A 25,152-nucleotide genomic window follows, 5' to 3' on the forward strand; every position below is an offset into this window, starting at 1 on the left:
CAGGAGACGTTCCTAAACCTGTGAAAGATGCAGATTGTGAATTCCAGACTACGATCCCAGCTTATCGAAAGGGGGAGTCTGAAGACGTAAGAGCCAGATACAGATCTTGGAACAAAGCTCGAGATAGAAGGTGCTGATGCTGATAAGTTTAAAGAATCAAGAGATCTGATCAAGAGAATTTGAAGAGTCAGGTTGAGATGCTGATAGAAGAAGAGAAAGATTGATGAGGATGCTTACAGAGAAAGATACTTTGGAGAGAGCGAGAAGACTGATCAAGACTGAAGACTCGACACACAGAAGACTCGTCATCATCCAAGGGGGAGTTTGTTAGTGCATATGTCTGTTGACTTCGTCTTGTATCGAGTCATGTAACTAGATTGATAGACCAGGACACGTAGTTCGAGAAAAACGAGAAACAGGGCTGAACTAGCCACCTCGCACGAGGTGACAGTTCGTGCGACCTGGTGTGACTAGTTCATGCGACCTGGTGATTCCTATAAATAGTGAGTCTTGGTTCTTCATTTGTAACTTTCTGATTCTGGTAGCGAAGCTCTGCCAAAGGGTCGCCAGCTCTTGTAACGTTGTGAAATCAATACAATCGACAGTTAATCTACTTCTAAGTGCATATCAAGCTGAATGAAGATCAAGTCAATGAATTACGCCTCTGATTTGGTCTAGAACTCTTCTGGTCGACTCGTTTTGATCGATTCCCCGATCCTACACAGCTTAGGATGAGAAAATATTTAAAAATCCCTAATTATTAAAGCCGGTAAGAAAATTATTTTAATCAACTCTAAAAATTATAAACTCGGATTATGATTGCACGAAGAGGGAGAGAGAGATAGGTAGGCAGGTTAGAGAAAGAAACTAGATGAGGAAAAAGAGAATGGAGAGAAATTATAAATGGGGTTATATAATTTCAAAGATAATTTCATCAATTAAATTTTTTTTTTGAAAATTAAACTTCATTAAAACAAACTTCCGACCCAAACGGGCAAAAGGCCAACAAACAAACGCCCCTGACCCAAACGGGCAAAGGGCCGATTTACAACATATACATGGGATATTTACACCACTCCTTCCAACTTAAGTATTTACATGATGATCTAAAATTTAACCACTCATAACCTCTCGATTTAACCTCCATCAAAATATCCTGCGTGCTTCTCCTGCTTTGCTTGAAAACCAAATCATTCCTACTTTTCCAAATACACCAACACGAGATAATAACCAGCCCACTGATAATCTTCTTCGCATTTCCCCCCAAAAAGAATTTTGAGTGTCCAATAAATCTTTGAATTCGAAAGCGTATATCGGAGGAATTATGCACCAAACACTGATAGCCGTCCACACCCTAATAGCCACCGAACAAGCTGTGAACAAATGATCCACAGATTCCTCATACTCGTCACAGAAAGGGCACATAACTGTCACGGCCCCCGACCCGGTTTGACCCGTTTCAGGAGCCGTGGGACAGGAATCCCGTGGTATTTAATTTAGGCGACAGCGGAAGTCTTTTTTAAAACAGGATCTCTTAATAATTTAAACTACTCGTTTCATAATTTAGGGATAAATTCCCAAAATTTACAATAATGTGATTTCTCAGGGAAATCTTTATTTTCAAAACATGTTCATTTATTTATTTACATTGAGCCACTTTTCTAAGCTGGGAGTGCTCCACGGCACTTTTCTTTGCTCATACCAGATCACCTGAAACATGTTTGATAAAGGTTTTGTCAGCGGGGAAATACTGAGTGAATCATTCATTTTGCTGAAAACGACACATTTGTTATAATCTACATTATTAAGGGGAATTACAATGTTTCTGATATCAAACCAACTACCCACAGTATTTGTCACTCGACCATCCATTGGCTAGCCCATTTGTCCAATGGTGTCTGTGACTGTGGTCAGATCACCCCTTGGCCACCCGTTTGTCCAAGTGTGACGGGAAATAAGTAATGTATACAAAACCCCACATACCGGCTGTAATTTGGTGATTACATAGACTTAATCCCTGTAATTATAACTTTAAAAATAACTTGGAGTTTTGTAAAACAGTTGACTCACAAACTGTGAGAAAAGAGTTTATAAAAGTGGAATGACTCACATTGCAGATTTACGAGCAGAGTATAAGCTTTACTGATTAGCCTTTTAACCTAATTTAAATAACAATGCACACACAAATGGGATTAGTAACTAATTCAGCAGTTACGTCAATTCACGAGATTAAACCCTCACAACTATTATCAAGTGCAATACTTAACAATTCAATGGATTCACAACGAATGACAGAGCATAGTCCGAATTCGAACAGCACTCAAACATTCAAGTCGAAATCACAATGAATAACAAAGTACAAGCTCAATTTGAGCAGCACTCGGACAATTGTTGGATAGTTATAATCGATCGGACGTTGAATCGTAATAGCGATCGAGTTATTACCCTGATTGCGGCAGCACCTCGTGATCGTGTGTGTTTAATTGTGATATAACAGTGATAATTCGACGTCTACAGAAGCTATTCACGTCGTTCCAAGTCCCCTGTTCAAGTCCCAAGGTCGGCTATTTATAGCCAAAATTTGGCCTTGCTTACGGACCGTAAGCCTGATCCCTTACGGTCCGTAAGGGATACCTATAGGTCCTAGACTTGCCATGCACGGGAGTAGCTTGCATGAATCAATATTTTCAACCAATCAGAAGTTTGCAACGTTTATATTAAGATAATTATCAACTAGGGTTTGCCCCCCTCGAGTTTTAGGGGACCTGATCCTGATTCCGATTGTTCTGAAAATTTTAGGGCTAGTGCAGAATTACTTGGGTGTCTTAATTAGGGTTTTCTTATTAACTAATTATTGTCCTAATTATTGATTTTAGTGGCAGTTGTTACATCCTCCCCACCTTGAGAAAAATCTCGTCCTCGAGATTTACTGAAATAGATGAGGATACTTTCGCTTCATCTCTGATTCCAGTTCCCAAGTATATTCTGGTCCTCTCTTGGATTCCCATTTGACCTTGACTAACACCAGTCGTTTATGTTTGAGAAATTTAATCTTCCGATCTTCTATTTGTAGGGGTTTCTCTACGAACTTCAGCTTTTCATTTACCTCTATATCTTGAAGAGGTACTACCAGGGATTCGTCTGATAGACATTTCTTGAGATTGGATACATGAAACACATCATGTACTCCAGCTAATTCTTCTGGTAGTTGTAAACGATAAGCTACCGGTCCTATTCGTTGGATCACTGGGAATGGTCCAACATATCTAGGACTCAGTTTTCCTTTCTTACCGAATCGTACTACTCCTTTCCAAGGAGAAACTTTCAAAAGTACTTTGTCTCCGACTCGGAATTCTAATGGCTTACGGCGATTGTCTGCATAGCTCTTCTGACGATCTCTAGCAGTCTTCAGTCTTTCCTTGATTTGCGATATCTTGTCAGTAGTTTCTTGCACAATCTCTGGTCCTGATAACTGACTTTCTCCTATCTCCGCCCAACAAACAGGAGTTCTGCACTTGCGTCCATACAGTGCTTCGAATGGAGCAGCTTCGATGCTCGAATGATAACTATTGTTATAGGAGAATTCAATTAATGGTAAATGGCTATCCCAATTACCACCAAAGTCAATTACACACGCTCGGAGCATGTCTTCCAGGGTTTGTATCGTCCTTTCACTTTGTCCGTCCGTTTGAGGATGATATGCGGTACTCAATTTAAGTCGAGTTCCCATTGCTTCTTGGAAACTTGTCCAGAAACGGGAAGTAAAACGACTATCTCTATCCGATACAATGGAGAGTGGGACTCCATGTAAGGATACTACTTCATCTACATACAACTTGGCTATCCTTTCCATGCTAAAGGTTTCCTTCATTGGTAGAAAATGAGCTGATTTGGTTAATCGATCCACAATTACCCAAATAGCATCATTACCTTTTCTGGTTCTGGGTAACTTAGTAACAAAATCCATTGTTATGAGTTCCCATTTCCATACAGGCATTTCTAACTGTTGTAGTAGTCCTGAAGGTTTCTGATGTTCGGCTTTAACTTGTGAACAGGTTAAACACTTAGATACGTATTCGGCTATATCCTTTTTCATTCCTATCCACCAAAAATTATTTCTTAAATCCTGGTACATCTTATTATTTCCTGGATGTACAGTATACCTAGATTTATGAGATTCTTCTAAAATCTTATTTCTTAATTCTCCTTTCTTAGGTACCCAAACTCGTTTCTTGTGGAATCTCCAAATTCCATCTCTTCCTTGTTCTAATTCCTTTAGATAACCTTTCATTCCTTCGGCATCGTCCTTGATTGCCGTTCCTTGAATTTCCTTTATTTGTTTCATTAAATCTAATTGTAGATTTAACCTAAGAGCACGGACTCGCTTGTGCTTTTCATGATATTTACGACTTAAGGCGTCGGCAACTACGTTCGCCTTTCCTTCGTGATATTGAATATCACAGTCGTAATCACTTAAGATTTCCATCCACCTTCTTTGCCTCATATTTAACTCTTTTTGCCCAAATATATACTTTAAACTCTTATGGTCCATATAGACAGTAAACTTACTTCCATACAGATAATGTCTCCAGATCTTAAGGGCGAAAATTATGGCTCCTAACTCTAGATCATGAGTTGTATAATTTTCTTCGTGCTTTTTCAATTGCCTAGAGGCATACGCAATTACCTTTTTGCGTTGCATCAACACACATCCATATCCTAATTTTGAAGCATCACAGTATACTTCAAAATCCTCGGTTCCTTTGGGTAAAGCTAAAATTGGAGCATTTGTCAATTTGTGTTTTAGAATCCTAAAAGCTTCCTCTTGTCTAGATCCCCATTCAAACTTTACGTCTTTACAGGTTAGCTTAGTTAAAGGTACAACTATCCTAGAAAAATCTTTAATAAATCGTCTATAATACCCAGCTAAGCCTAGAAAACTTCTAACTTCCATAGCCGTTCGTGGAGCTTTCCAATTCGTGATTGCTTCTATTTTAGCAGGATCTACGTGAATTCCTTCGTGATTCACCATATGACCTAAAAAATGCACTTCTTGTAGCCAGAATTCGCACTTTGAGAATTTGGCATAAAGCTTTTCCTTTCTTAACAAAGTTAAGAGTGTATGCAAGTGCTCACAATGTTCCTCCTGATTTTTGGAATAAATGAGTATATCGTCAATGAAAACGATCACAAATTTATCCAAGTATGGTTTACAGATCCTATTCATCATGTCCATAAATGCAGCTGGAGCATTTGTTAATCCAAAGGGCATGACTGTAAACTCATAATGACCATACCTAGTTCTAAAAGCAGTTTTAGGTATGTCCTCCTCTTGTACTTTCAACTGATGATATCCTGATCTTAAGTCTATCTTAGAGAAATACCTAGCTCCTTGCAATTGATCAAAAAGATCATCAATCCTAGGTAATGGGTATCGGTTCTTAATTGTAACCTTATTCAATTCCCTATAATCGATACACATTCTCATTGATCCATCTTTCTTTTTTACAAACAACACTGGTGCACCCCAAGGGGATGAACTAGGTTGTATGAATCTTTTGCTTAGTAATTCATCTAACTGCTTTTTCAATTCTAGCATTTCAGTAGGTGCTAATCGATAAGGTGTCTTAGCTATTGGTGCAGTACCTGGAATTAAATGAATTCTAAACTCTACTTCCCTATCAGGTGGTAAACCAGGTAATTCTTCAGGAAAAACATCTGGATATTCTGAAACTATAGGGATGTCCTGGAGTTCCTTACTTTTAGTGTTAATGATTACAGAAATCATATACACCATTTCTTGTTTCCTCGAATAACTAGCCAATTTCATTACTGAAATGAATTTCAGTGGCTTCCGAGGTCTATCTCCTATAATTAGAATTACTTCTCCTGTGGGAGTACGGATTTCTACAGAATTCTTATCACATAGGATTCGGGCATGGTTGGCTATTAACCAATCCATTCCTAATACCACATCGAATCCGGCTAACTTCATAGGTAACAGGTTTGCAGAAAACTTATAACCTAACAATTCTATCTTTACTTCTTGCAAAACTTTGTCTATGTTGACAGAATTTCCATCTGCCGTTTCAACAGAAAAGATCTGCCTAAGAGTATTTAGTGGTAAGTTAAGAGCTTGGCAGAATGCAGTATTAATGAAACTTTGGTTTGCACCAGAATCAAATAATACTTTTGCATAGACGTTATGCACTAAGAACGTACCCGCTATCACGTCTGGAATGAGTTCGGCTTCTTGAGTGGTCAGCTGGAATGCTCGCGCATTTTTCTTAGTAGTTCCTTCAGTCGTTTTAGCTTTACTGTCTGCTGGTTTAGCTAACTTAGGGCATTCAGACTGGAAATGTCCTGTTTCTCTGCAGTTATAACAAACTTTTGTTTTCCTTCTGCAGTTTTCCTCCCGATGTCCTTTCGCCTTGCAGAAGTTGCAAAATATATTGCACTGTCCATAGTGTTTCTTTTTGCAATTTCTACAGAAAGGAGGTGACGAGTATTGCCCGGTTCCTCTTTTCTTGAATTTATTGCTATTATTACCCATGCGAAGTCCTTGGGTAATCTTCTGAGCCAATTCCTTCTTGCGATCTTCTTCTCTGGTGCGGACTAATTCATCGGTTAAGGTATTAGCTAATTCCACAGCATCGTCAATCGTGCGTGGTCTCGCAGCTTTAACGATGTTACGGATTTCTCCAATTAATCCCCAAATATAACGGGAAATAAGTACCGGTTCTGGCGAAGCCAGGGAAGGTACCACTCTCGCATATTCGAAGAATGTCGAAGTATATCCTCGACAGTCTACACCTAACATACGATGACTCAGGAACTTGTTTGCCATTTGTTCCTTCTCGTATTCGGGACAGAATTTTCTTTCGACAAGACGCTTAAATTCTCCCCAATGCATTGCATAGGCCACCCTTCCTCCTTTTGCTTGTAGCACCGTGTTCCACCATTCTAACGCCCCTTCTTTGAACAAGTTTGATGCATACATCACTTGATCTTCTTCAGCACATTTACTTATTGCAATTACTGCCTCGGTTTTCTCTAACCAACGCAGTGTTGCAGTTTCCCCTTCATTACCTGCAAATTATGTGGGTTTACAGGCAAGAAATTCTTTGTAAGTGCAACCAGGCGTTGCAGCTTTCATTTTCTTAGGGAGTGGGGCCTGTTGCGGATCATGATCGTCATGATTGCCGCCTCCATTTATGTTATTACTGCCGTTATCTTCCGGAATACGTTTACTAGGAATTAATTGTGGTCCGGCAGGTTTCTGAACAGCAGCCACAATTTCTGGAATAGCATTGGCTATCCCTTGAGCAATAAAGTGTTCAATATCTTGTCTAGTTATATATTGATCTTCCTGATTTTGCTCAGACTGATTTACTTCATTTACTGGTTCACTATTAGCGTTTTCCATCTGCTAATTAGAAATTATTAGTGTCTAATTATTAATATCAAAATTACAGATACATACACAGAAAAACACATAGATCAGCCTAACATGCAAGCATAGTCAAAATTGTCGATGCCTCGACTTCTGTTTTGTTTTATATATTATCCCTGCTTCAATACACACTTTTTATCTTACAGTGTTTTATTGCCCATTTTACAGAATCAGTTTTACTATTTTAGTTATAATACAAACAAACTTTTCCAACCCTTCCTATCTTTTGGTCCACTGGCAGTTTCAGTAACGACGTTCCCTCTCGTCGTACTTCCAAGAAATCTGCTCCCCCATTTCTCGGATCCTATTCCCGGTGCCTATCAGTTCTTTACCAAACTGACGTAGCTCAGCTAAATTTTCATAGCTCATTGGCGGATTAGGGATAGGTTCTGGATCAAATTGTGGGAGAAAACTATAGGGACTATTAATTATATTTTGGAATTGCCAGTCATTGGTCCACCATTCCTCCATTTGGCCTAATGGTCGGGTGTGAACTAGTGGGTCTGGAATAGCTGGTCCTAGGTTTATTGGGAATTGGGCTGTAGCAGGATAAGAGAAAAGATTATTGTTGATAGGTTCTAAAACATCACAATTATCCAGTAGGCGGTCTATTTCGTCCTGGAATGTGATTTCCTCAGACTGTTTAGAGCTTTCTCCGATCTCTATTCCCTTTTGCTTTAGGTCTATCCCTAGTTCTGCTGGCTTGGAACTTTCTCCGGTTTCTATTTCTTTTCCCTTGCTCACACTCACAGGATTTTCTATTTTAGGGAGTCTCCTAGGTTTCCTTCTACGCACTTTTCGCCACCCTACATATCTTCTCTTCTTTTTAGGTTTGGCTTTTTCCAGCGGTGGAGCTTGGAATTCCAGAGGTTCCTCTATGTCAGCAATGTAACCAGTGAAGTTGTGGGAGACTTCAATCGGCACAGGATAGAGGTTGAGATTCTGAAATGCTTCCGACATCTCATTCATGCTGTACGGCATATATGCAAAATGCACAAAATGCTAAGTTAAAACTTTGGAACAAAGCTTAACAAATAAATATTTTTATTGCATACCAATTTGTACAACATACAGCAAACAGAACACATTCAGATCTATTTATTTATTTACTGGGAAGTAAATATTTATAGGTTTAAAGTTTAAAGATTTGCATTTTCTGCTACAGTGGCGAGCAGATACAGATTTGCCCATTTTTCATCTAAGTTATTTTCCCTTGGTGGATTGTTATTAATTTCCTGAATTTCTGGGTTAAACCTCACTCTCTTGGTTCGGGGTTTCTTTCTCTTGACCTTTTCTAAGGATTGAATTCCTTTTCTCTGGTGTAAGTGGGTTTTCATAGTTGGCCTTACGGACAAAGATTCCCTCTTCTAAATTGGTGGGAGATTTGGAAGAAGAGGTTCCCTGTTCTTTGGGTGTACTATCTAATTTACGATAGATAGCAGAAATCTTTTGTTTACCCATACTGTAATTTTAACAATTAATCAGTTAATAAGCATATATTCACAGAATAACAAATAAAACTTTCCTAATTAATATAGTGAGCTTTAATCAGTAAGCTTAAAGTAGTGGCTCTGATACCACCTTTTTCCCTGTCACGGCCCCCGACCCGGTTTGACCCGTTTCAGGAGCCGCGGGACAGGAATCCCGTGGTATTTAATTTAGGCGACAGCGGAAGTCTTTTTTAAAACAGGATCTCTTAATAATTTAAACTGCTCGTTTCATAATTTAGGGATAAATTCCTAAAATTTACAATAATGTGATTTCTCAGGGAAATCTTTATTTTCAAAACATATTCATATATTTATTTACATTGAGCCACTTTTCTAAGCTGGGAGTGCTCCACGGCACTTTTCTTTGCTCATACCAGATCACCTGAAACATGTTTGATAAAGGTTTTGTCAGCGGGGAAATACTGAGTGAATCATTCATTTTGCTAAAAACGACACATTTGTTATAATCTACAGTATTAAGGGGAATTACAATGTTTCTGATATCAAACCAACTACCCACAGTATTTGTCACTCGACCATCCATTGGCTAGCCCATTTGTCCAATGGTGTCTGTGACTGTGGTCAGATCACCCCTTGGCCACCCGTTTGTCCAAGTGTGACGGGAAATAAGTAATGTATACAAAACCCCACATACCGGCTGTAATTTGGTGATTACATAGACTTAATCCCTGTAATTATAACTTTAAAAATAACTTGGAGTTTTGTAAAACAGTTGACTCACAAACTGCGAGAAAAGAGTTTATAAAAGTGGAATGACTCACATTGCAGATTTACGAGCAGAGTATAAGCTTTACTGATTAGCCTTTTAACCTAATTTAAATAACAATGCACACACAAATGGGATTAGTAACTAATTCAGTAGTTACGTCAATTCACGAGATTAAACCCTCACAACTATTATCAAGTGCAATACTTAACAATTCAATGGATTCACAACGAATGACAGAGCATAGTCCGAATTCGAACAGCACTCAAACATTCAAGTCGAAATCACAATGAATAACAAAGTACAAGCTCAATTTGAGCAGCACTCGGACAATTGTTGGATAGTTATAATCGATCGGACGTTGAATCGTAATAGCGATCGAGTTATTACCCTGATTGCGGCAGCACCTCGTGATCGTGTGTGTTTAATTGTGATATAACAGTGATAATTCGACGTCTACAGAAGCTATTCACGTCGTTCCAAGTCCCCTGTTCAAGTCCCAAGGTCGGCTATTTATAGCCAAAATTTGGCCTTGCTTACGGACCGTAAGCCTGATCCCTTACGGTCCATAAGGGATACCTATAGGTCCTAGACTTGCCATGCATGGGAGTAGCTTGCATGAATCAATATTTTCAACCAATCAGAAGTTTCCAACGTTTATATTAAGATAATTATCAACTAGGGTTTGCCCCCCTCGAGTTTTAGGGGCCCTGATCCTGATTCCGATTGTTCTGAAAATTTTAGGGCTAGTGCAAAATTACTTGGGTGTCTTAATTAGGGTTTTCTTATTAACTAATTATTGTCCTAATTATTGATTTTAGTGGCAGTTGTTACAATAACCGATGAAATCTCCACGTTCCTTCTTCTGAAGTTGACTCTGGTTGCAAGCCTATCCAAATTACCTCTCCGAGCCATGATATTACATTTAATTGGAACCCATTTGCACCACTTAAAATTTGGTAAGTTGTTGCTTCCCCTATCAGAAATTAATGTCCTTTTTACTGAATTCAGTGAAAAGCCATCTTGTCTGTCGACGTTCCAAATCCATGAGTCCATATCGTTTGACAATCTTAACATGTTGATAACTTCTTTACATTCATGCCATTCCTTAAGCTCCGCATCCGATTCAGGTTGTCTAACCCAATTCCAAGCATAGACTCCATTACCTTGTCCCGGTTCAATTTTCTCTGAAACCCTGCAAGATTTATATGATTCCAAAACAAACAGATGTGGCCACCTTTCCACGAACAGAAGATCACCCATCCAGGTATCTAGCGAAAAACGTATATCAACCCCGTTCCCCACTTTACCCATAATAACCCGGTTTATACCTTTCCCGTTTAATTTCAATTTGGAGATCAGTTTCACAATGTTATTCCAGCATCCTGCATACTTACCATTTAAGAGGGAGGAAGCTTCTTTGATTGTTTTTACTATGGCAAGCTTCCACCATTCTCCTCCATAGACTTTGAATTTCGACCTTGAATCTCCAACCCCACTTATAAAGAAGCGCCTCATTGACTTCTTTGAGTCTGTTGATACCCAACCCCTTTTTTTTCTTGGGCCAAGTAACCCAATCCCAAGCCACCCAATTCATTTTGATATTATCACCAGAGCCCGCCCAAAGAAACGTTCTCATCTTAGCTTCAAGAATCTTAATTATACCAACCGGGGCTTTATATAAAGAAAAGTAATATTTAGGGAGACTCTCCAGAACAGAGTTAAGCAAAGTAAGTCTCCCCCCTATGGACATAGTTTAAGCTTTCCAAACTGATAACCTTTTATCGAAAATCTCCACAATTAGACCCCAATTGCTGATTCTATTCATGTTGGCTCCCACCATGATACCCAAGTAAGAAATACTGCAAGAGTATTATAGTTTTTTAATGAAATTGTAACGCCCTGCTGCCTCGTACCTTCCATAATTAGAAAGCATTGTTAGTATTTCTATTTTTAGAAATCTTGTATTCTTGTAATCCTCTTTTCGTTGTAATCATTGTAATATCTGAGACTTGGATCATAAATAAAATTCGTATTTCTTTAAATTCATGTTCTACATATTCATACATGTTCATACGTTTAGATTAATTACACATACGATACCTTATTCGTAATTCTTACAAAATACGTTAAACTTACAAATACTTGTCTTACATGCTCGATTCATGCGTATTCGTTACTTATTCTCGACTCATATACTTATTCATACTTGTTTTATGCCTAACTAATGTTTGAATTACATAATATACCCTTACACTTTGCATTTCATGCTCAAAACACCTTAAAACCCCAATATATGAAACTACAAGGACCAAAAATGTCATCAATCATACAAAATCACCAGCCATGGTTGGCTCGCGGCCCGCGACACCCCCCCCCCATCCGGTTCGGGCCCTGCCAGCAGCCCAGATCCGCAGAAAACGTGACTAACTTCATGGATTGGGCGATTTTGTGCTAGTTATGTTGTGTTTCTTCCATTTAGTGACCAATTAACCTCACCTAACCACTCCCTATATAAGCCAACCCTTTCCCACACATTTTCTACTTTGCAAACACATCATTTCTACTCTCAAACACCCTAAATTCAGCTGGAAAATCAGTAGCAAATCAGAATCACATCAAGTTGCAAAAGTGAGCATAACTTCACTTATCTTCCATCTTTTTCATTACTTCTTTCTTCTTAGCACTTGGAACAAGCTTAGGTATGTTTCCACAGGTTTTCCATGGAAAACCAAGGCTGGAACATCACCATAATAAGATTAAAAGTGCGAGAAAGTTTTTGTTTTGTACAAACACTTTGTTAAACATACTTAAACTTGAGATTTCTTCATACATTCCTATGTCCTTATGCCACTAATCAAGACTATGATTATGTGTGCTTAAAAAAAGGTTGTAACACATAAATGCAGAGGTTTTAATCCTCAAAACTTTCTGTTTTAAAAGGTTTTTAACCCACAAGTGATGAACAAGTCTTGAACTTAAATATGTGTGATTATTTGGATAGATTGGGCTATCCTAGTTACAAATCCACACATCACTTGATGTTTTCTTCTTAGTTAGTTATTAGTGTATTTCATTTCCGTAATAATCCATTCATGACCATCCTTGTTGTCTTATGACAACTTGTGCATTGGTGAATTCAAAAGAGGTTTTAAAATGGGAGATTTAACTTCCTACCTCTATGCATGACTTCTATGATAAACTTGCTATACTTGATGGACTAAAACTTATAATATATACTATATAGAATATATAATACCTATAGTAACCGAACCTTTGATGATAATCTAATGGTTATTTGTCAAAATACTAAGTTACACCATCTAAGAACTTAGTTCTCGTTATGATTCTAATGGATACTTTAACCCCTGAAAACATTCAAACCCCTATGGGTTTCATAGTGTCAAAAACGAGTATTAGGTGCTAGATGGTTATTTTCTCATATACTTACTTTCGATTTACTTTTAAATTTCGAATTCCGACTTTAAACATACCTTGAACTCCAATCCGTATACATTCAACCTCCTAAACTCATTCCCTCGTCAACAATTGGATAATTGAAAGAATTAGCAATTTTGTGAGTATATTTGAAACCCCCCTTTTTCATTTACCACCTTTTGGTGTGTAACATGTTAAACTATGAACTTACACCTAAACTTTATTCATAAATGCAAAAACATTCCTTATACATGCATGCATACGTTGATTACTTGATACTTTAAATTTGGGTTTGAACGTTTTGTGTTAGACTTATCATTAACTTCGTATGAGCCTATCCTTGACATATATAGCGCTATAGGATTAACGCACCGCCTGTGAACGTTGGGTTATATTAAGAGCTTATTGCGTTTCATCTTGGGTTGATTAGTTATGCACATGCCAGTTTATCTTTTATCTTGTTTCAACTAGTTTGCCATGTGGAATTGTTTAAAACATATCTTTTTATGCTATGTACGAAAACCTGGTATACTCGCCTTTGCTTTTGCATTGAACTTTATTTTTAAACATGTTACAGGTTGATGGTGATGATCGTATGAAATCTAGTAGGGATAACTAGAAACACGCTTAAGAAATTACTAAATTTGAATATTTATGTTATGTTGAACTCGTTGTATTTGTCGTAATTTGAATTCCATGGATTGTAATGACAATTTGAGTCCTGAAATGAAAACGCTTTTGATTTAATTATTGTCACAATTAGCGTTATCTGTGATGAGTATCTTCATCCCACTCCGATGATTCCGCCATTGGTTGGGGTGTGACAGATTGGTATCAGAGCCATAACTATAGGGAATTAGGAAAATTGCTATGCTTTTGACCTAGTCTATAGTTAAGTACCAAATTCGACCATATTTGATTCATAGGCTAATTTCTTGAAACGTCTCTTATGTATTAATTTCTTGAAATGTTTTCCTATGTGTTTATACTTGTTTATTATCTCATAATGTACGCCTTTCCTACGGCATTTTACTCGATTATACTAAATTCGTAAACACTCGTAATACACAAACAAGACGACTTCACCAAAATAGGCGTGAAACCCACAATTTGGTGAACGACTCTCAATCCGCCTATTCTTTTTACATGAAATTTGCCATCAAGTTAGGAGTGAAATCATCACCTTGATGAAGAATTTCCACTTCAAATTCTAGTGGACCCTCGTCAAAGTGTCGAAATCAAAATTTTGACCCGACGAGTACCAACCACACTTAGGGTATAAAATCGTCAAGTTACGGGTGAAACCCGCACCTTGTCAACTGGTTCCACTCCTTGATTTTCAAAAATCCCGCAAAGTCTCGAATTTTCAATTGATTTGGAACATGTAGTAACTGGAAGGGTGAATACCGTTAACCGAAATTTCGGCGAGAGTATTTCACCTATTAGGCCAAAGCATGATTCTCAATTCAAAAGAATTTTCGACCACTTTGGTTTAGTCAGAGTTCCGTTTTGGAACAATCCAAGTTTTAATCAAACCTATGTTTTACTATTATCAATCTTATACGATGCAATTCTCTCCTTTCAAATTCAAATTTCTTTCGAGATTAGTTTCTTATACACACATCATACTAAATCTTTTCATACATCTATACTTCATTCACATGCATGATTTCAAAAACATCACCCAATTAGATTTACATTTCTTATAACCCTAAAATGGAGACCTATCATTGAGATAGGAGTGATTTCCTTACCTTGACGATTAACTCCTTCTTTTCTTAAAACGACCTCACCAACGGGTTAGGAGTGATTCCCTTACCTAGGTGATCGTTAACAAAATTTTTCTTCACGAGACTTTGTTATACAAACACGAACAAGTTTTATACCTAAATCGTTTATTCTTTGTCAAAATTCCTACTTATGCAAATTTCACAATTTATTATTTTATGGAACGTATTTCGTATTCCATAATCCATTTCATATGAATCGTGTACAATACTTAATCATTCCATAAACGTTTTGTTTCCCATTTCAAAATTTTACGGAATGCTACCCATCAACTTAGTCAGTCTAATGAATCTCTTGCCTACGAAATTTCATACTCAACGTAATCATTATAACACACTCACCTCATATCATTATACTAAAAGACTTTTATTTTCAATCGGAAATCAAACCAACTTTTCACACACGCTTACAAAATATTACGAATATAATCCGATCGTTTACTAAAACTCTTTTCAAAGATCACCAAGCTCATTATACTACATTTCTTTTTAAGAATCAACGTTTTTACGGGAACCTTTAAACTTCAAATTTCTTCTTTTAGTGCAAGATATTTAAAATGATACAAACTTACTATCTTCTAGAACCTTTTCATACATCACTCAATACGTCATTTAGATTTTAAAACATGTGGGCAAGAAAACTCCATAGGGACCGACAATCTTCAACTTACGTAAATTTTTCTAAAATAGGAGTAGCATTTTCGTTCTTTACAAAATACGTCACGTATAATCAATAAGTACTTTATATTACTTTTACATTCACAAACTAGATTCTACATTCCAAGTCAGACTCAATCCATTTTGATTCGATAAACTCAACGTTTTGCTCAAACAACTATACGTACGTATCATTGTACATGTTTAGCCAATATCTCACGACAACCACACACGTACCATTCGTTCTTACTTACTCAAAACTTTTTGATCATTTTATATCATTCATGGTATTAAATTCATTTCATACACACAATTGTCGTTATTATACCTTCTTATATTCGTACTTAAAATTTTCATGTTCATACTCATACTATTACTTATATTCATACACATACTCTTATTCATACTCATATTCATACATCTGTACCTATACGTAGGCTTAACCCGAGAGATTCGCTTACGTTGGTCTCATACCTATTCAAACATAAACGTGCTTATATACTACATTCTTATACGCGCACATTCTTATTTTCAAATTAATGTATACCTTGATTCATATACAACTAGTACAAGCTATGCGGATCATGCGACGATCAGTATAATCGCGGGTGCACACGGGATTATAGTGATAGACGCATTAGAATCATGAAGTGTACTACTGTGTATGGTAGGACACGGAACGTAACATGATACCGAACAACGAAACGGACATAACATGGTTAAAGCATGGTGGATACGCCGCTGGTACTTCCTATATATAAGTGTTTTCACCATGTTACCAAACAACGTGCCATGAGAAATTCGGTGTTTTGCAGATCATATTTAGACCTAAAATGCAAACTTTAAACACGCAATATCCGATTATCCACGATGAGACCTCATTCCTAACATAACGAGTTCGTTTGTCCAATACACATGCCATTCCTATACTTATATTCGTTTAATAGATCGATCATTCACTCTCGTAACTCCGTTATTCTTCGTCTTTCATACAAACCTCGTTTATGATCAAATTTGTTTACACGTTCGAATCCTAAAATACTTTCGTACTATTTAAGGCTATCTTCCATCCTTGTTTATGTGTCAAAACGATGTTTGGCCGTTACCTCAAAACCATTTTCTTATTATTTAAAATACCTAATCTCCTCGCTTTTCACCGATAAAGAATTCCCTACAAAACTGAGATTTGTCAATGCTATTTAGAACCAACGAAACTTTTCTTACAACCAACAGTGCGGCCACACTTTTCATCAAGATACATATCGTTTTATACGAAAGCTTCCCTCTTAGGTAACGCATTTTTAAATACCTCATTCTCAATTCATTCAAACTTGTTTAAACTCGCTTGTCTGTACACACACATGCACGTTTTATCTACGACTAATGCCTCAAATTATTGTAGCCAAACAAACTCCTTTTACGAAACCTATCATTTCGTCCTTCAAAATTTCGGACTCTTCTAAACGTTTCAAAACTTCCATGTCTCGATCTTAGCCAATTATTTATTTAGCCAAAAAATGCCTTCATTCAAAGTCTTCCTTGTTCGTATTTCTATTTTTGGAAATCTTGTATTCTTGTAATCGTTTTTCGTTGTAATCATTGTAAAATCTGAGACTTGGATCATAAATAAAATTCGTATTTCTTTAAATTCATGTTCTACATATTCATACGTTTGGATTAATTACACATACGATACCTTATTCGTAATTCTTACAAAATACGTTAAACTTACAAATACTTGTCTTACATGCTCGATTCAAGCATATTCGTTACTTATTCTCGACTCATATACTCATTCATACTTATTTTATGCCTAAATTATGTTTGAATTACATAATATACCCATACACTTTGCATTTCATGCTTAAAACACCTTAAAACCCCAATATATGAAACTACAAGGACCAAAAGTGTCATAAATCAAACAAAATCACCAACCCTGGTTGGCTCGCGGCCCGCGACACCACTTCCCATTCGGTTCGCGCCCCTCCAGCATCCTGGATCCGCAGAAAATTGACCAGCTTCATGGATTGGGTGATTTGTACTAGTTATGTTGTGTTTCTTCCATTTAATGACCAACTAACCACACCTAACCACTCCCTATATAACCCAACCCTTTCCCACAGATTTTCCACTTTGCAAACTCATCATTTCTACTCTCAAACACCCTAAATTCAGCTGGAAAATCAGTAGCAATTCAGAATCACATCAAGTTGCAAAAGTGAGCATAACTTTACTTATCTTCCATCTTTTTCATTACTTCTTTCTTCTTAGCACTTGGAACAACCTTAGGTATGTTTCCACAGGTTTTCCATGGAAAACTAATGTGTGTAAAATGCAACATATAAATCACATCAATTAAGGCATAAAACTAACCCCTTTTTAGTACTAATGTTGGAAAAATAGTGTTTTTGTCTTCCTTTTGCATTTTCAGGATTAAATGAGCTCAAAATCACAAAAGAAGCAAAAAGACAACTAATTCTAGCATAAATACAAGAAAAGGAACAAAAGTAGACTGCCCGGACCCTCAACGGCACCTCCCAAAGCAAAGGAGAAGAAACAGAGTCTGAACACGCCCCGTGTTCAGCGAACACGGGGGCGTGCCCAGGAAGCAGCAGAAAAGACAAACCAGTAGAAGCTTCCATTGCCCACCACGGGGCCGTGTCCAGCGAGCACGGGGGCGTGGTGAAAGTACAGCAGGCGCATTAATTGTAATTCGCAATTACAATTAATGAAGTGAGAGAATGTCAGACGGGCACGGGGCCGTGTCCAGCGGACACGGGGCCGCGTCCAGCCTTCTGTTCAGCCTATAAATAGAGGAGCTTGGCTTCATTTTCTCTCATCCCTTGGCACACCACCTCTCTCACACTTCATCCACCACCCACCACCACCATAACACCATCATCCACCACCATCATCCATTGTCCATCGTAGAGTGTGTGAGTCGTCTCGGGATCCAAGATTGATCGTAAGAGTTCTTGACAATCAAGGCCATGTTTGCCTAAGTCTCTTACATCACTTGGTGAAGACAAGTGTTTAGTATAATACTTTTTATTTTTAATCTTTTGCACTTTTTATTTGGTTTTGTATTAATGACTTTAATAACTAGTTACTTATGTTGAAGGTGATCTTTCCTTATCGTTTGTCCGTGGTGTCTTGGCATTATTTTACTGTCTATATAAAATAAAAGATTTTCACCATTCATATCTCCACGGTCTATATGGAGGTATGTTGGCTACCTGGTCGGGGGTTAAGGGAACGGTTTGGTAAGGGTCTTGCCCTTGTTCAGCGTTTAGAGGTCCTGCTTGGGACCTGGGTCAAATTTAGTAGGATCTCCTTCAATGCCCATAGGTATTGGATGGCGGGGATCCAAACTCTTTGACCCCCTCATAAGTTAACTACTATTAATACTATAACCCGGCTATTTAGGACTGTATCCCTGCTGACTCAGACTACTTAGCCGAGGGTAACGTCACCGCCAAAAGCGGGGCCTACCACAATTTGCATTAATAACTTAATTCATTATCTTTCAATAATCCGACCCTTTAGGATTGTATCCTTGCTGACTCAAACTACTGGGTTGAGGGTAACGTCGCCTTCAAAAGAGGGGCCTACTACAATAACTAAGATAATCTCTTAAACAAGTGCAAAAGTGCGAAAATAATCAAAGGTTATACTAATACACGTGTCGGATCCAAGTGATTCATCTTGTCTATCTGTCTTTGTTTTATTTTTATTTTTCAGCATTTAGTTAGTTTTTATTTTCTTAGTTTAAAAACATTTCTCTAACCTTTTTGATTTGATTAGACGTTGAGGATAAACCGGTATTAAAAGCTCTTGTGTCCTTGGACGACCTCGGTATCTTACCAACACTATACTACGTCCACGACGGGTGCACTTGCCCATATGTGTGTTTAGTGTTAGTGAATATCGTGTTTTATAAATTTAAAACTTGGCTAAAAGTGTAAAAAGGGGCTTAAATACTCATCAAAAATATATCACACTTCACGCACATCAAGTTTTTGGCGCCGCTGCCGGGGACACAAGGATTTTAAGAAAGTTAGGAATCAGCGGCCTAATCATATTTTTATTTTTCTTTAATTTTTTTAGGATTTTTCTTAGATTTTTTAGCTTCTGCAGAGCTCAACACGGGGCCGTGCCCGCTGAACACGCCCCGTGCTCAATCATTGGAACTGGCAATCCTGTTTTAAGTCAGACAGTAGGCTGAACACGGGGCCGTGTCCACTCAACACGCCCCCGTGCCCAAGATTCAGTTGCTGAAAACAGAACCGTTAGATCCCGGCGGTTGGTAATTTCTGACACAAACATGAGTGATAGTAATTCTTTTTACTTTCGGCACTCTTATGGTTTGTGGTGTCGAATATGTGGAGGCAAACATGAGGAATTAAAATGTTTTTTCCTCACTTATAGGCCCACTATATAGACCCACCGATTCCTTGTAACCTTAAGAGGGGCGAAAGTAAAAATAAGCACTATTTCTCCCTCGAATGCGCCCAGCCAGATATTCTAGGAGAAATGCTCCTTGACGAGTTATTTCAACTAGAAGAACTACTTCTCAATTGGTCAAAAGAACTTAGGAAGGATTTTTTAGATCCATCCCAAGACGATGACCATGAGGAAATGTTGGAACCGCATTCCGACAACCTCGTTGCTCCCGAGAATACCTTCTTACCTAGAAAAGACGTGGACGATAGTCGTCCCTGTGCCGATTGTGCCGTGAAGGACTCCCCATCGACCTCGTTCGGTGCATACATAGACCTGAGCGATTCGGCATACACCTTCTTTAACGAGAGCCCGGGAAAGGGTTGGACTTGTCCACCTAGAATGAAAATAGGAATTACCCTCACCAACAACCTCTTGCGTTCTCGCCTTAGTATAGGACAATTAAGGTATCTTAGGCACTTTGGGGTTGTTCCAACAAGTCAAGAGCCACCCGATATAGATTAGCTCCTTAGTAAAGACAAAACTTCATAAAACAGCTTTCCGACACGGGGCCGTGCCCGGCCAACACGCCCCCGTGTCCACCAAAAGATTCCCTTCTGATCAGAACGTCAGAATACGGACAAACTGTGTCAGAATTTTATCTGCACACGGGGCCGTGTCCAGCGGACACGGGGCCGTGTCCAGCAGGCTGTCGTTTTCTATAAATGCAGCCAAAAATCCTGCACATTTGGACCAACTTGGGGACAGAGATTTGAAGGAATCTTCTCTCAAACAATCCTAGGTAAGTCTAAAAGAAGTTTCCAACAACCCATCTTGTCCTTTCCTCTTCTAGACATTTCCTTCTTCTTCATCTTTCTTCAAGAACTACCATGAAAAGTTTGAATTTTCAATCTTTGTGGTAGGGAACAATGAGTTTTGATCATGGAATCTTGGTAAAAAACATGTTATGTAACATTGTTTAGAGTTATTTACTGTCAAAAAGCTTGCATAAACTCAGGAAATAACTTAAAAACCCAAGATTCCTTGCTCCAAAATTCTGCAGAAAGATGAACACGGGGCCGTGCTCAAGGAGCACGGGGCCGTGTCCAGAAACTGTTTCGTCATATAAACTGCTTTTGGTTTATTTTTCGTAGAATGGCGAGTGAAAACAGCGAAACATCATCCGTTCATTCCTCAAACAGCCGAAGGGGAAGGAGGCCCTCCGTTGAAGCTACACTTATGCACTACGTGATAGCACTGAGGGAAGCTCTCGACGAAATGACGTCAGTAGAGGAGGTCCTTATTGACCGTATTAACGATCTTACAATGGGACTTGAAAGCAGCTTCCAAGAGATTAACCTTTTGCACCAAAGGTTAAACATTTTGGTAGCACCTCCCATGGAACCAGTCCTTCCACAACAAGACTGGAACTTGGCACTCGGTGTTAACAACCCTACCGGGTGGGGAGACTTTCCCGCAGAAACTCCCATGGAAAATCCACAAGAAGTTCCAGCGGAAGTTGAAACTCCTCAAACTAATGCGAACGAGCCCTCTTTTCTCCTTCCAAGGGAGGTAGAGGAGTGGCTTGCCGACATATGAGGAGAACCACACCCGGAAGTAGGAGTTCTAAAAAGCCTTATCTAACCAAGATTAGTAGCTTCTTGGAAATTTTGCTAAATTAAAATAAAACATAGGGCTAGAACTCCATAAGTTTAATAGTTATGTAATTTTTATCTTTATCTTTATGTAATGTCTCTCTATGATTAGTAATGTTATGATGGTTTTTAAGATTGATGGTTGTTTTAACGAATAAAACACACTCATGGTGGTAATGGATGAAAAAGGGAACGAGAAAAATGGAACCATGCAAAAAGAACAGAGCAACCCGACACAAATCTCCATCACAGAAGGCTCAACACGGGCCGTGCCCAACCAACACGGCCCCGTGCTGAGCCCCCTGCAGAAAATCACCCAGTTCAGGTAACTGGACACGGGCCGTGTTCAGCGGACACGCCCCCGTGTCCAGGCTTCTGTTTCAATTCTGTAATTTTTGTTACTGGCACTTGACCACGGGGCCGTGCCCGGTCAACACGGGGTCGTGTCCAGGATGCCAGTAACATAAACCTTTGCTTTTTAACCCACTTTTACACATTCTAATCAACCAAAAACTTTATTTTTGGACACATTGAGGACAATGTGTAATTTAAGTGTGGGGGGGATGCTAAAACCTTGAAATTTTGCAAAATCCTAAACACAAGCCTTACACAAAACTCTATTGGAACCGCTAAACACCCCAAATTTTTTCAAAAACTTTTTCACTTTTTTTATTTACTTGTCTTAGTTTAAGTTGGGAATAACAAGTTCTAAAAAGGTTATATTTTTACAAGTTTACAACCGATAGCGTCGTGATAAAAAAAGAACCAACATAAGAAAATTATGAAACGGCATGACAAGCTTAGTTAAAAATTCGATTATATATACTTGGTCACATAAAAACCCATTCCCACAAAAGTGAGTTTTGAGCCTTTATCGAGCATAAAAATATACATATTTAGACTAAATGCTCATTTTTCGTTTCTTGTGTGAATAGCCACTACTAGAAAATAGAGCTTTTGCCACCGCACTTATGGTTGCAAAACAGTCACATTTGCCTTGTTGCCACCATTTTGCAACCGAATATGCGGTGGCAAAAACACCCGTGTCAATTGGTCTATTGCCACCAAATAGTCACCACTTTTATATTTTGCTACCAAATTTTTGCCACCACAAAAACCGTCAAAATTATTTGCGACCGCTACTTGTTCACTACACTACCGGGTCTTTTTGCTACCGCGTTGTGATGAATTTTTTGCCATCATTTTGCTACCATTTAGCCACCTATATTGTCACCATATAGCCACCTCTTTCTTTGAAGTTTTGCCACCATTTTGATACCATTTAGCCACCCATATTGTCATCATTTAGCCACCGCTTTCATTGAAAACTAGTTGCAACTATTTAGCCAGTAACATTACACATATGCTACCATTTAGCAACCACTTGGATTGATTATTTTCAAACACACCATACAAATTTCTCATTTCCCTGTTTTTTTTTATTAAAAGTACGTTTCGATAAAATTACAATTATATAAAACACTCAATGAAACTACAAACCCAAAAATGTATATAGAACATCTCTGTTCAAAACCATCCTAATACAATAAACATCAAAACACTCAAAACCAAGTGTTTATAGCATATTTTCGAACTGTGATCGCTTCAACTTATGACATCCTATTGAGCATGGTATCCATATCCACCTTATCTTTTTCTTTTACAACAACCCAACAATAATTCCATTTAATCTTTCTTTTTCTTCATCCTTTTCCTTAAAGAACTCCTTGATAACCAATTTCAACTTTTCAATCTACAAAACAACCAACAACCACTGAATAAAATCAAAAAGTCATCATTAACGAAACTAGTATTATTACAGGCGCTTCCGGCACAGGTTTAAGTTAATTCACAGTTAATGTAAGCCGCTTGGTTCTTACAAATCTAGAACTTGCCACGACGATACATTCCCGGTCCTTACCAACTTAAACCCAAGTAAGTAAATGATGGAGGCATTAGGACTAACCATTTTTCTTTCAAAACCATTATTTTTCATTTTTTTTACCTACCCAAAATCCCCCTAGATAGCCCCTTTGAGCCTAAACCTTTCATTTCATTACCCCAAAACCCTTTTTACCCACCAAAAACCTTTTTATTTTTTTCACCCTTTATTTTAGTAACAAGCTCGCTTTTTCGTAAAATCACCTTTTTATGTGACGATCAAAAAAAAAATGATGATGAAGTCAAAAACAAACAAAAGCTATAAAAGCTTGTTTGGAGAAATACTTCAAAATAAAAAAGTCACTAAAAACAAGGTACTTCACGAAAACCGACGCTTGTTACGATTTTCGCCCTTTTTACTAACCACTAACCAACCACCCACCTTTAACCCAAGCCTAACCCTTCACCCCAAAAGTCCTCTTGATATTTACAAAGGTAAAAAGTTAAAAAGGAGGAGGATTGATTGCTTGGCAAGCCTATGGAAGGCGTAAGTTCCATGCCGCTCTCGACTGATTCACTAAAAATATACACCTTCGGCCGAGTGTTGAGTGATCTCCCGTGAGGTATGTGAACTTGTATATAAATGGAATTTTAATAAGGCATGCTATGCCCAAACAAGTAATTTATCTTATGAAACGTTCAAAATAAATCATAACGAATAGGATTGTAAATAAATAAAAATAAAACTTATAAAGACCTTGGATTCCCGACACTCTAGGACAAGCTAAAAACTTCTCTTCTACCTATTCCATTTGGGAGTGTAAGCCACATTTAAAGAGTTTTGCTTGAGGACAAGCAAAAGTTCAAGTGTGGGGGTATTTGATGTGTGTAAAATGCAACATATAAATCACATCAATTAAGGCATAAAACTAACCCTTTTTGAGTACTAATGTTGGAAAAATAGTGTTTTTGTCTTCCTTTTGCATTTTCAGGATTAAATGAGCTCAAAATCACAAAAGAAGCAAAAAGACAACTAATTCTAGCATAAATACAAGAAAAGGAACAAAAGTAGACTGCCCGGACCCTCAACGGCACCTCCCAAAGCAAAGGAGAAGAAACAGAGTCTGAACACGCCCCGTGTTCAGCGAACACGGGGGCGTGCCCAGGAAGCAGCAGAAAAGACAAACCAGTAGAAGCTTCCATTGCCCACCACGGGGCCGTGTCCAGCGAGCACGGGGGCGTGGTGAAAGTACAGCAGGCGCATTAATTGTAATTCGCAATTACAATTAATGAAGTGAGAGAATGTCAGACGGGCACGGGGCCGTGTCCAGCGGACACGGGGCCGCGTCCAGCCTTCTGTTCAGCCTATAAATAGAGGAGCTTGGCTACATTTTCTCTCATCCCTTGGCACACCACCTCTCTCACACTTCATCCACCACCCACCACCACCATAACACCATCATCCACCACCATCATCCATTGTCCATCGTAGAGTGTGTGAGTCGTCTCGGGATCCAAGATTGATCGTAAGAGTTCTTGACAATCAAGGCCATGTTTGCCTAAGTCTCTTACATCACTTGGTGAAGACAAGTGTTTAGTATAATACTTTTTATTTTTAATC

The 25,152-nt window shown here is 38.3% G+C and overlaps 1 long non-coding RNA gene across 1 annotated transcript; it reads right to left on the reverse strand.

Annotated features, from left to right (window-relative positions):
• Positions 1 to 3,094: 3,094 nt before the first annotated feature.
• Positions 3,095 to 23,498, reverse strand: LOC110866178. The gene is made up of 3 exons (XR_002551206.2): positions 23,315 to 23,498; positions 5,514 to 5,517; positions 3,095 to 3,106 (listed from the first exon to the last, which is right to left on the reverse strand). It is a non-coding gene; the product is annotated as an uncharacterized LOC110866178 (long non-coding RNA).
• Between the last annotated feature and the right edge of the window lie 1,654 nt (positions 23,499 to 25,152).

The sequence above is a fragment of the Helianthus annuus genome, chromosome 7, assembly GCF_002127325.2.
Source record: "Helianthus annuus cultivar XRQ/B chromosome 7, HanXRQr2.0-SUNRISE, whole genome shotgun sequence".
Lineage (NCBI taxonomy): Eukaryota > Viridiplantae > Streptophyta > Magnoliopsida > Asterales > Asteraceae > Helianthus > Helianthus annuus.